Below are 12,053 nucleotides of genomic sequence, written 5' to 3' on the forward strand. Positions count from 1 at the left end.
GGGGGGGGGGGGGGGATATCTCACAACGGGTAAGGACTAGTATAGAAAATGAATCACAATACATCAGGAAGATCAGGAAAACAAAAAAACAAAAACAAATACAATACATGTGAATTACATAGGTTTACAAATACAAAGCTAAGGCAAATTTCAAAATGATCTAAAAACAGTGGGGGTCTGTATGGTCACCAAGGTTTTAAAACGACTCAATGTGGTCAATTTTAATGTTGTTTGCAGGTCATTCCATGTTTTAGGGCCACATAAGCTAAAATCAAGTTAACTTTTGGTACCTTGAATTTGGGGAAATTACTTGACCGGGTGTGGTGGGGTTCAGAGTCCCATTTCAGGAAAGATGAGATGTCTTTATAGGACAATCTCCAAGCACGGCTTTATACAAGAACAGGTGTGAATGCAGTTCTCGTCTCTCTGTCAGGGAGGACCATCCAATATATATATAATAATTGGTGAGTAGTACCATAGCTATCACCCGTAATAAATCAAATCGATGAGTGATAAACAGAGTCTAGGGATTTAAGAGTGGATGCTGCTGCATGGAATCCCAGTCTCTGTGGTGGTGGGCAGGAACTATAAGCATGTCACTCGGTACTCTATATGGGTATAAAGGTTGATGAAACCCTCTGACAACCAGTCTATGGGTATGTCTGAGGCTGCCAAATATAAAAAAAAAAAAATAGTCTGCACCTTATAGCCCAGTGAGATGGTGTGTAAAAGTAGTTGGTCATTTAATGACCGTGGTCATAAAAGCTTAAATATGCAGGCTATCTCTAATACAGACCACTTTTCTTCAACCACAGCTGGTGCATTAGCTCTCAAAGATGTCTGGGCTATCGCACGCACGAACGCAAGCACGCACACAGTCAGTCAGCCGCACACGCACATTACACACCTTCACCACATTATTCACCCCCCAGACATATCACAACATATAATTCTGTACTGTATAGCAAAACACAGGCTTTACAACAATGTTGTATGCGATTGAGCGCCCCGTTACTCATTTCCTTCATGAGCCAATTAAAAACTAAATTGTTTGTCTTATATGTCCAGGGGTGTACTCGTACATCAAGCTGACTCACACTACATATCGCCCTGTGGGCGGTTGTAGCTGCGGCATAGCCACGGATAACCACACTTTTGGTGGATTTGGGTTAGTCAAATATAATTAATAATTAATATTGGATAAGCTGCAGGTGAAATAATGTGGGAAATAAATTCATGACATCTACTGGGGCGGCTGTGGCTCAGGAGGTAGAGCAGGTCGTCCAATGATCCGTGGGTCGGCGGTTCGAATACCGGCTCCTCCTGTCTACATGTCGAAGTGTCCTTGGGCAAGACACTGAACCCTACATTGCCTCCAATGAGTCGGTCGGTGTGAGCTCGCCACCATTGGTGTGTGAAGGTGGGAAGTGAGGACGCTGGCGTCGACTGTTCGCCGCTTCACCTCCCAATGTATGAATGAATGAAACATTGTAAAGCGCTTTTAGCTAAGCGCTAAACTAACTAACAAGCTACCAAGTCTGAACAATTAAGACACACCTGCTACTCTGCCCCCTATAGTGGCAGTATATAGTATAACTAATAAAATAAAATAAACAAATATAACACAGGAGTGGTGTATTATATTCCAATATCTAACTTTAGTTCCCCACATATGTACTGCATTGTCTCATTTGTGTGAAATATTATATATTGTCCTATTATATGTATTTTGTTTTTATACAATTAGTCATTCATGATAACATAATAGGCACCAACATCACCATTCTAGGTTCAACAGGATAGAAGTTAGGCGTAATGTAGTAATTCAATGTACATTGGCAGCCATCTTTATTTTGTTTCTATATCAGATTATTCAAAACATTAATATTTGAAATCCAGTTGATTCCTCACACAGGATTGACTTGATGCAAGAAAAACAAAGAAAAAACAGCAATATAAGAAAATTAAGACCTTTTTCAAATAAACATAATTCAGATATTGGCCATTTTGGAAATTTGTCAAAAATATATATTTTTTTAATTTGTAGACTCGAACTAAAATTGTTCTATAGGTCATTATCTACAAATTAGAAGTGAAAGTTAAACTTTTGTTGAGTTGTAAATGACGGTGTGTCTATGGACCCCACTACTAGTTTTTAGCTCGTTTTTTCTGCTATTTTTGTGGATATACACCAATACTGGGTGCAAACAAATATTATATCTGTAATAAGGTTTAAGTACCAACTGCTACTCCTGATTGTGAATCCATACATATCTCATATGTTCAGATTGGATAATTTAATCAAAAGTTACAACAGTTTACATACTTTGGTAGGGCTGATGGGGGTTGGCGCATGACTACGCCCCCTAGAGGCCAATTATTTTATTTTGGTGATTGCCTCTCGAACCAAAATGGTTCTATAGACCCTCACCTTCAAATTAGTACTGAAAGTGAAACTTTTACATGAGTTGTAAATGGCAACTAAATTTAACATGGAGACGGAACCCCACTAACCTGACTTTGCCAGATGGGGGCGGTATTGGGTAACCATGTTCCCCAACACCACAACCATCTGGGACCTCTCAGGGAGTTCAGCTAACACCGAACCGCTCCCGGTTCGAACCAATCAGCGTGAGCTAAGGGCGGGATATGTGCGAAACCGGATGTGAAGCTATATAGACACGTCAATATGATTGGTTGTGTTTGCACGCCCACACGGTGATAGACAGACGGTCCCATCCAATCATCTACCAAGTATCTTGAAAAAAAGGAACAGCCCCGTCATCGAATTTGCTTCCGCGATCCCAGATCCCAATAAGCTGTGAAACAAATTTGTGTAACAAGCTTCTTGGATCTGGCAGCGTCAGGTTAGAACCCCACTACAATGGCAAGAAACACATCTGGATGATCACAGGCCACATTTGTCCTCTATCCTTTGCCTCAAGATACAAAGAAAGAAAGAAAGAAAGAAAGAAAGAAAGAAAGAAAGAAAGAAAGAAAGAAAGAAAGAAAGAAAGAAAGAAAACACATCTTATTTGATATCTTATTGAGTTTTAAAGATACTGACAAAAGAACAGCGTCCTCACTTCCCACATTCAGACACCAATGGTGGCAAGCTAGCACCGACTCATTGGAGGCAATGTAGGGTTCAGTGTCTTGCCCCAGGACACTTGGACATGTAGACATGGAGGAGCCGGGATTCGAACCGCAGACCCACGGATCATTGGACGACCTGCTCTGCCTCCTGAGCCACAGCCTGAGCCGCCCCATTTCACTGCTACTTCAAATTTAGAATGCAGATAAAACGGCGGTCCCAATTGCATAATTAGGTATGCCCTAGTAAATCAGATGTTAATTTGACTCGCTTTACCAACGAAAATTGCATTTTAGTTGGAGGGCAATTTGCACTGCACATCTCATGAACAGAAGTCTTACAGAACCTTACTCAGAGTTACTGACACTCAAAATGTTGCAATGTAGTCTTCTCTGTATACCCTTGTCCATTTTAAATTGGTTCTAATAGTACAACAGACTGCATTGTTTTACAGTTTTAAATTCAGACTTTTTTGGGCGAAACATGAAATGTGCATTTCAAACATAATATACAGGTATTGTAATTTTCATTTTCTCCCCCGTGGCATTAATTGTAATTGATTCCCCGAGTATATATATTGTTTCTTATAACAAGCTTTAGTTAGTCTTTGTGTTGATTCGCCTCATTAAAAATCCCAATACACTATGCTGTGAAATGTAACACTAAAGTTGTTATCTATCAGTATATTACACGCCTTGGTTGATTGCCTGATTCTGATTGGTCATCATGACATTCTGCAGTCTCAATAAAAATCAGCTCAAGACTATTGTCTTCAATCTGTTCTCTTTCAATCTGCTCTCCTGGGAGCCCGACAAGCTCACAGAGAAGGACCGTTCTGTTGTGGGCCTCAGAATGGAGGGGCTGCAGTCAGTCAGGATGGAGGGGCTGCAGTCAGTCAGTCAGGATGGAGGGGCTGCAGTCAGTCAGGATGGAGGGGCTGCAGTCAGTCAGAATAGAGGGGCTGCAGTCAGTCAGTCAGGATGGAGGGGCTGCAGTCAGTCAGAATAGAGGGGCTGCAGTCAGTCAGTCAGGATGGAGGGGCTGCAGTCAGTCAGGATGGAGGGGCTGCAGTCAGTCAGTCAGGATGGAGGGGCTGCAGTCAGTCAGGATGGAGGGGCTGCAGTCAGTCAGAATAGAGGGGCTGCAGTCAGTCAGTCAGGATGGAGGGGCTGCAGTCAGTCAGAATAGAGGGGCTGCAGTCAGTCAGTCAGGATGGAGGGGCTGCAGTCAGTCAGGATGGAGGGGCTGCAGTCAGTCAGAATAGAGGGGCTGCAGTCAGTCAGAATAGAGGGGCTGCAGTCAGTCAGTCAGGATGGAGGGGCTGCAGTCAGTCAGAATAGAGGGGCTGCAGTCAGTCAGGATGTAGGTGCTGCAGTCAGTCAGGATGGAGGGGCTGCAGTCAGTCAGTCAGTCAGGATGGAGGGGCTGCAGTCAGTCAGTCAGGATGGAGGGGCTGCAGTCAATCAGTCAGGATGGAGGGGCTGCAGTCAGTCAGTCAGGATGGAGGGGCTGCAGTCAGTCAGGATGGAGGGGCTGCAGTCAGTCAGTCAGGATGGAGGGGCTGCAGTCAGTCAGTCAGGATGGAGGGGCTGCAGTCAGTCAGTCAGGATGGAGGGGCTGCAGTCAGTCAGTCAGGATGGAGGGGCTGCAGTCAGTCAGTCAGGATGGAGGGGCTGCAGTCAGTCAGTCAGGATGGAGGGGCTGCAGTCAGTCAGTCAGGATGGAGGGGCTGCAGTCAGTCAGTCAGGATGGAGGGGCTGCAGTCAGTCAGTCAGTCAGTCAGTCAGGATGTAGGGGCTGCAGTCAGTCAGGATGGAGGGGCTGCAGTCAGTCAGTCAGGATGGAGGGGCGGCAGTCAGTCAGTCAGGATGGAGGGGCTGCAGTCAGTCAGTCAGGATGGAGGGGCTGCAGTCAGTCAGTCAGGATGGAGGGGCTGCAGTCAGTCAGTCAGGATGGAGGGGCTGCAGTCAGTCAGTCAGGATGGAGGGGCGGCAGTCAGTCAGTCAGGATGGAGGGGCTGCAGTCAGTCAGTCAGGATGGAGGGGCTGCAGTCAGTCAGTCAGGATGGAGGGGCTGCAGTCAGTCAGTCAGGATGGAGGGGCTGCAGTCAGTCAGTCAGAATAGAGGGGCTGCAGTCAGTCAGTCAGGATGGAGGGGCTGCAGTCAGTCAGAATAGAGGGGCTGCAGTCAGTCAGGATGGAGGGGCTGCAGTCAGTCAGTCAGTCAGGATGGAGGGGCTGCAGTCAGTCAGTCAGGATGGAGGGGCTGCAGTCAGTCAGTCAGAATAGAGGGGCTGCAGTCAGTCAGTCAGGATGGAGGGGCTGCAGTCAGTCAGAATAGAGGGGCTGCAGTCAGTCAGGATGTAGGTGCTGCAGTCAGTCAGGATGGAGGGGCTGCAGTCAGTCAGTCAGGATGGAGGGGCTGCAGTCAGTCAGTCAGGATGGAGGGGCTGCAGTCAATCAGTCAGGATGGAGGGGCTGCATTCAGTCAGTCAGTCAGGATGGAGGGGCTGCAGTCAATCAGTCAGGATGGAGGGGCTGCAGTCAGTCAGTCAGGATGGAGGGGCTGCAGTCAGTCAGTTAGGATGCAGTCCTCACAAATGCCGAAGATAACCGATCTACATGAGGAAACACAGCGATCTTGTCTGGAGGGGGGGGGGGGGGGGGCGGCACAAATATCCTATGAGTAGGGCAACCAAATGTCAGCAACGTTCCTGTGCATCGCCTCTCTGTTCATTATCTCTTACAGCTCCTATTAGTCCATGTTGTGCTGTTTTCATCACTACAAGGAATGAGGGTAATCTCTAGGTGATAGGCATACAGGCATGCACGCAGGCACAGATACAGTGCTGTCATATGCATGTGAATACACAGACACACAAATGCACACAAGGGCAAATATACAGTAGGCTATGTGGTAAATGGTGCATTCATATAGCGCCTTTCTTCCAAAGTACTTTACAATGTGCATTCAGCCAATCACAAACACATTCACACACTGATGGCAGAGGCAACCTGCTCATTGGGGAGCAGAGAGGGAAGGCCAGGGATGTGCAACTTTCTGATTCCACATGCACATGCAAAAAGCTTCGGGGTTGGTTATAAGCGGAAGCGCGGGAGGTATTGCCCAAGGAAGTTGATGCTGTTTAGAATCTGTTTACATTCCCCCCGGTCATGAAGACCGTGGTGTGACTGGTTGAAAAAGACTCGTACATATAGAACAAAAGTCACTCCCTATATATAGACACGTTCTGCCTATATCCCTGTAAAACCCTGATTAATTTATACTTGCAAAAAACAGATTTCAACCTTACTACTACTTTTTACTACTAGGAAATTATGTTAAAAAAAAAAAAAAAATGTTGCACATGTTATGCACATTTATAATAATTATTAAAATAATAATAATAAATTAATAATTTACATTTGGGGGATGTCTCACAAAAATGAATAAAACATGTTCTAGACATTCTAATGATCACAAAACACATTAGTTATTTTTCTTACTTTTATCAGGGTTAAAGGTCAAATTTGTGTTAATTTCAGCCTCTGTGGGGGGTATTTATATGCAAATATCATGACAAATGGCATTGTAATGGCATTGCAATGAACATCAATGATGACTTTTGGTGAAAAAAGAACATAAAATAATAATAATAATAATAATAATGAATGAATGAATTAAAATATTGCAACGCTGGGTGTTACAGGCCTAGGTACAGAATACTGATGCTGCCCATGTGACTCCACATACTGTACAGTACAACAAATGCAGGCTCACTGGGAGGAGACATGTCCTAAACATGGTTCTGATTTATATGCAGAAAGATCATCTCTAGGGTGCAGTTGGCCTCCACTTGACCTGACCAGGTCAAGTGTCATCCTGGCATCCTGGCTTCTGTCACAGTGTATTACTTTACAATTTAGCAGACGCTCTGTGCCGGAAGTGCATCAAAATAGAAGCTCCGGGGTGCCAGAGTTGTCTGATCGCTTTTACTCTGAAAGCCATGAACCGGAAACACTTTCCTAAAAAAGTTGACTTTACAAAGTGACCTCACATCCCCGATCATCTTAATTAATTTTTTTACGCTCCAAAAAGCGTATATATTTTGCGGGAAAGACGGATGAGGAGCAGAAATGAAGCGCCAGCATATCGATCCATTCATCACCACGGAGAGCGCCCTGGATTAGGAGATACGAGTCATTCTTTCCGCCGCGCTAACATGGGAGTCAATGACAAGCTAATAGTTGCACAGAGCGTTAGCGTACGGAAAGCGAAAAGCGAAATGCCAAAAAAAAAAAAAAGGAAAAATTCGGAATATTCTTATCTCGCCCCGTGTCACTAGGACGTCGCTAGGACGTCCACAGACGTCATAGGCACTAATTTTTCGGAATCCTTATGACGGCCTCATGCGTCGTATGAACTGAAACGGTTAATCCAGAGCGATTTACATTACGCAACAAAACAAAACCATGGCAATACATCACATACATAAAAAGTAGTTATCATGAAACATGCGTAAACTAAGAACGTAACCGTGGAATATCTAATCAAACTATCCATATAAACTATACATACTATACATACATACATACATACAGTGCTATGACTTTGTCGCTTATAGTATGTGTACCAGTACACATACAGTATATCACTGTAGTGGGCATCTGTCACAATTCAGGCGTTGTGTGAAGATCAGAGTTTTTTTTATTTGTTGCAGATCCAAAAATCCAACCCCCCACCCCCCCTCCCAAGTTACGTGCCTACACAATGCAACTGTATGTGATATGATGTCTCCATCCCTCCCCCCCCCCTCCCTCTCTGTCAATACCCCTCACCTATTCTATGTTCTCCCCCTCCCCCCACCCTTCTTTTTCTTACTTTCTTTTTCTATGATGCAAGAAAGATGTATTTGGCGCTGCACTGTGGCGACATGGACTAGGGCTACGCTTGCATGCGGGCCCTTTGTCTAAGACAAATTTCTTCCTCAGGAGACTAATAAAGTATATCTCATCTCAGCATCTGTCACAATTACATCAGCTGTGTCTATAAGTGTACATGTTTGTGTACGCATCGCATACACATGCATTAGTAAGAGTGAATGTGTTGACACTTTTGCTAAAGAGAACATGGATGTTAAACAGGTATTTATAACAGCAATTCAACAGGCAGGCATGTGGTGTGGACATTAAGCATTCGCCTGTGCACAATTATTGTCTGTGCTGTGCCTGTGTATACAGTGTGTGTGTGTGTGTGTGTGTGTGTGTGTGTGTGTTGCGTGTGGATACAGTATGTGTATATGTGCGTGCGTGCATGCTTGCGTGCGTGCGTGTGCGTGCATGCATGCATGCGTGAGTGATTGTGCCATTTGTGTCTGCACATATACTGTATTCTGCATGTACGTGTGCATGTGAATGCATGTCTGTGAACTGTAATGCTCCTCCTGGTATAATGTGATAATAATGCATACACAAGAGCCCTCAACTCTATCGGAGCAGGGAGCCTGTATTAGTTTGAAGCCACGCCAGTGTTGTTTATGGCAGTACATTTATATTTTAGTCATAGCCTCTTGAATAGTTCACATTTAGTTTTAGTCACATTTTAGTCACCTGGAATGTTTTAGTGTTAGTCTAGTTTTAGTCGACTAATTGTCATAAGATTTTAGTCGACGCAATCTACAGTTGATTTAGTCTAACTAAATTTTGGCGGGCATTGATGCCGTCATAATGACTGTTTTTTACACTTGAAAATAGCTGATCTACAAGCCCACAACGCATCGCAGCGCAACGTGTTGTGGGCTTGTACTGTAGATCTGCTATTTTCAGCATGCAACTAATTGTAAAATGAAATACTGGATCTCTTGTCCACTAGTCCCTTCCTAACATTTTAGTCTAGTTTTTATTTGTTGACGAAATTGTCAGTACATTTAGTCTTAGTTTTTAGTCATGATATAGCTTAGTTTTTATTTAGTTTCCATGTAGTTTTCGTCAGTGGAAAAAGGTAGTCGACGAACATTTTTCGTCTTAGTTTTATAGTCGACGAAAAACACAGTGTTGGAGTTTCAAATCCCGGCAACAGTGGAGCATAATGCCTGCCTGTGAGCCTTTAGAGTGGGTCTTCGGTCCGATAAACCGACCCTTGTTGTGATCTATAGGAGTCTTAACAGCGTCCTTGTTTAATAGGTGAGGGGAACGATAACTCCATTTCCTCTCGGCAGTCTGTTCACGTAACATTACTCCTCTATTACCTCCCTTGCTCTTCTTTGCCTTGAGGGAAGGAAGCACAATCCACGTTTTAAAGAACAATTGCTAGATAGATTAATATTTTTCAGAGGGTTTTGTGTAGGTCACGGTACATTGGGAGGGACAGTGATGAAGAAATGTAAGGGCCACAATAACGAGGACACACTTGAGCACTTGCTAAAAAGAATCACGTCGGCATTGTATAATTTATGTTTTCATATTATAATTATGAAGCTTTTAATTCCCTAATTGCAGAGCGGTCGAGGGCAGTCTGAATGCCAGGGTTCGGCTGCGTGCGATCCTAAGATCCTAAAAGGTTCTTCCCCTGAGGAGCTCTCTCTTCAACACTGTGACAGCAGAGAGATTGGCAGGATAGTAACACCCTCGCCTGCTCCAAACAGTCATCACTCACCTTGGCTAGACACTGATGCTGCCCGCCTGCCGCCAGCACCACTAAAACATGGCCAGTGGTGACTTCTATCTACGTACAAATATGACCTCAAAATGGAACCTGAATCGTGCCTGCATCAGATAGGCCTATGTTATGTTCTTCATCCCGATTGGGGAAACCTACACAGTCAACACACAGATCTTGACAAATTAACGGGACACTGAAAAGAGTCTTCCTCCCTTGGGAGGCTTAAAGCACATTCCAGGACTTCTTAATTAACAAAGGTCCAGGCAGAAGCTCTGTTTGTCAGTGCATTTAGAATTGATATAATTGAAAGAAGTCTTTATATTTATGGTACATTTTCATAAAGATATATTTAATATTTTCACGGTGTATATTGTGAATTATTGAATGTAAATTACATTTTTACATGTAGTATTTATTTATTTATTTATTTTTGGGGGCTAACAATGAACCCGTCGTGACACAGCCTCGATGCTGCTTGTGCAATGGCTTTGTGGCTCAACTTGCACTCTAACATTATACTGTGATTGGAGAGGATAGCGTGAAACTATAGTCGTATGTTCAGTGACATAAAAAAGTACCCATTGCAACTTTCACATTTGTTTGTTTGTTTGTCTGTCTGATAGCAGGATATCTTGAGCAGCTGTAAATTCATTTGCACAACATGTGGTGGAAAGGTTGGCCCCGTCCCCCGGGCCAGAGAAGAACTGATTAAATTGTCCAAACGGGTGCATGGCATGAAGGTTGGAAGAACTGATTAACTGGTCACATTGTTTCATTCAACCTACAGGGGCCACGGAGAGTCCATTCCCAGTGTGTAGACTACCTGAACTATCCACAAGTTAATTCATTTGAAATAGGTAGGCAGAATAATAGTACCTTTTTTGGGGGTTTTTCTATCAGGTTGTGTTCCAACATTATTACATTTGAGTCCAGTGCACATTAACCCATTCTGGGCGGGAACCCCTTTTGGTGTTTTAACTAAGCATTATGTTATAATTTAGCCATTGGACAATAACAGATCTACAAGCTCATAGACCATTCGGTGGCGCGCTATGAGCTTGTAGATCTTGTAGACCTACGAGCTTGTAGGTCTATTTTTGAAAAATCGTGAAAATGTGGCACAAGTCTTAGAATATATATTCTTTCAGAAGACTAATAATAATAATAATAATAATAACTATAATAATAATGTATTATTATTAACAACTTCAAAAATAAATCAATCAATAAACCAAATTAAAAACAAACAAGAAAGAAATTAATTAATTCGATAATTTAACTGTCCTAAAGATGAAGGTTGGGTGTTTTTGGTAACAGTATTTTGTGTGTCCTGATCTGGTGTTAACCTGGTGTTAACATTTTCTTAATACTAACTGCCCTATAAATCATCAGATGTATTATATTTTCCACCACCATGGAGCATAATATAGACTCCATGGAGCATGGATCCATGGTGCATTCGGGCGCGACAACAATTGCCCCGTGGCGTGTTCGTGGGTGGGAAGCCAACTGGAGAGGGAGAGTTGATTTCTGTCGCTGCATTGATGATCAAACGGTCGGGGGGGGGGGGGGGGGACTAGGGACGATAGCGTGTTCCTCCCCCCCCCCCCCCTAGTGAGGCTCTTAAATGTCAGGGGAAAAGAAGCTGGTGGCTTGACGGCTCGGGTATCGGCGGAGACCCGTGACCATCTTCACCCTACCAATGACCTGTACTGTGGGGACTAGCAGGGACGGAGCACTCATAGAGAAGCAGGTTGGCCTGGGAATTGGCTTTTTTATTATCAAATTGGGATATGAAGGGGAGAAAATATATATTCTTCTACTATCTTTCTTCCCGACCCTGAGATATGTTTTCCCATGAAAATTTCAATAAAAATATTTTGGAAAAGTTATATATTTTATTTTATTTGTGTAATGTTGTCTCACACATTCAAGTACTGAAGGCCATCCCATGATACTGGGCAGTTCACTTGTAAGTTGTACCTATTTCAAACCCACATCTTAAAGAACACCATTCTTGCTGACTTGTTTAGTGTGAAGTGAAGTCCCTTATCTCTCTGAGCTGCGTTACCCCACTGTCCCACATACTGCACAACAATTTTGCACATTCGAAAAGACTCTAAAAGACTCTTTTTACAGACTCTGACAGTTAAAAAATGAAATAGACGAGCAGAAAAGACTGAAGAGGTAGGTAGATGCATGCCGTTTGCTATAAAAAAATAAAGTAATTGCATTTAATGTTTTCACTTTAATTAATTATAGGCGACAGTCAGTTTCAAAGTGTAACAAGCATTGTAAT

The 12,053-nt window shown here is 43.3% G+C and overlaps 1 protein-coding gene across 1 annotated transcript in view; it reads right to left on the bottom strand.

Moving 5' to 3' along the window:
* The window catches only part of LOC310878927 (protein kinase C-binding protein NELL1-like), a gene marked incomplete at both ends in the record, with an annotated part of 351,954 nt that overhangs the window by 45,886 nt on the left and 294,015 nt on the right, over positions 1-12,053 (bottom strand). The window lies entirely within an intron of this gene.

This window comes from Protomyctophum parallelum (genome assembly GCF_964188405.1).
Source record: "Protomyctophum parallelum genome assembly, chromosome: 2".
Taxonomy (NCBI): Eukaryota; Metazoa; Chordata; class Actinopteri; order Myctophiformes; family Myctophidae; genus Protomyctophum; species Protomyctophum parallelum.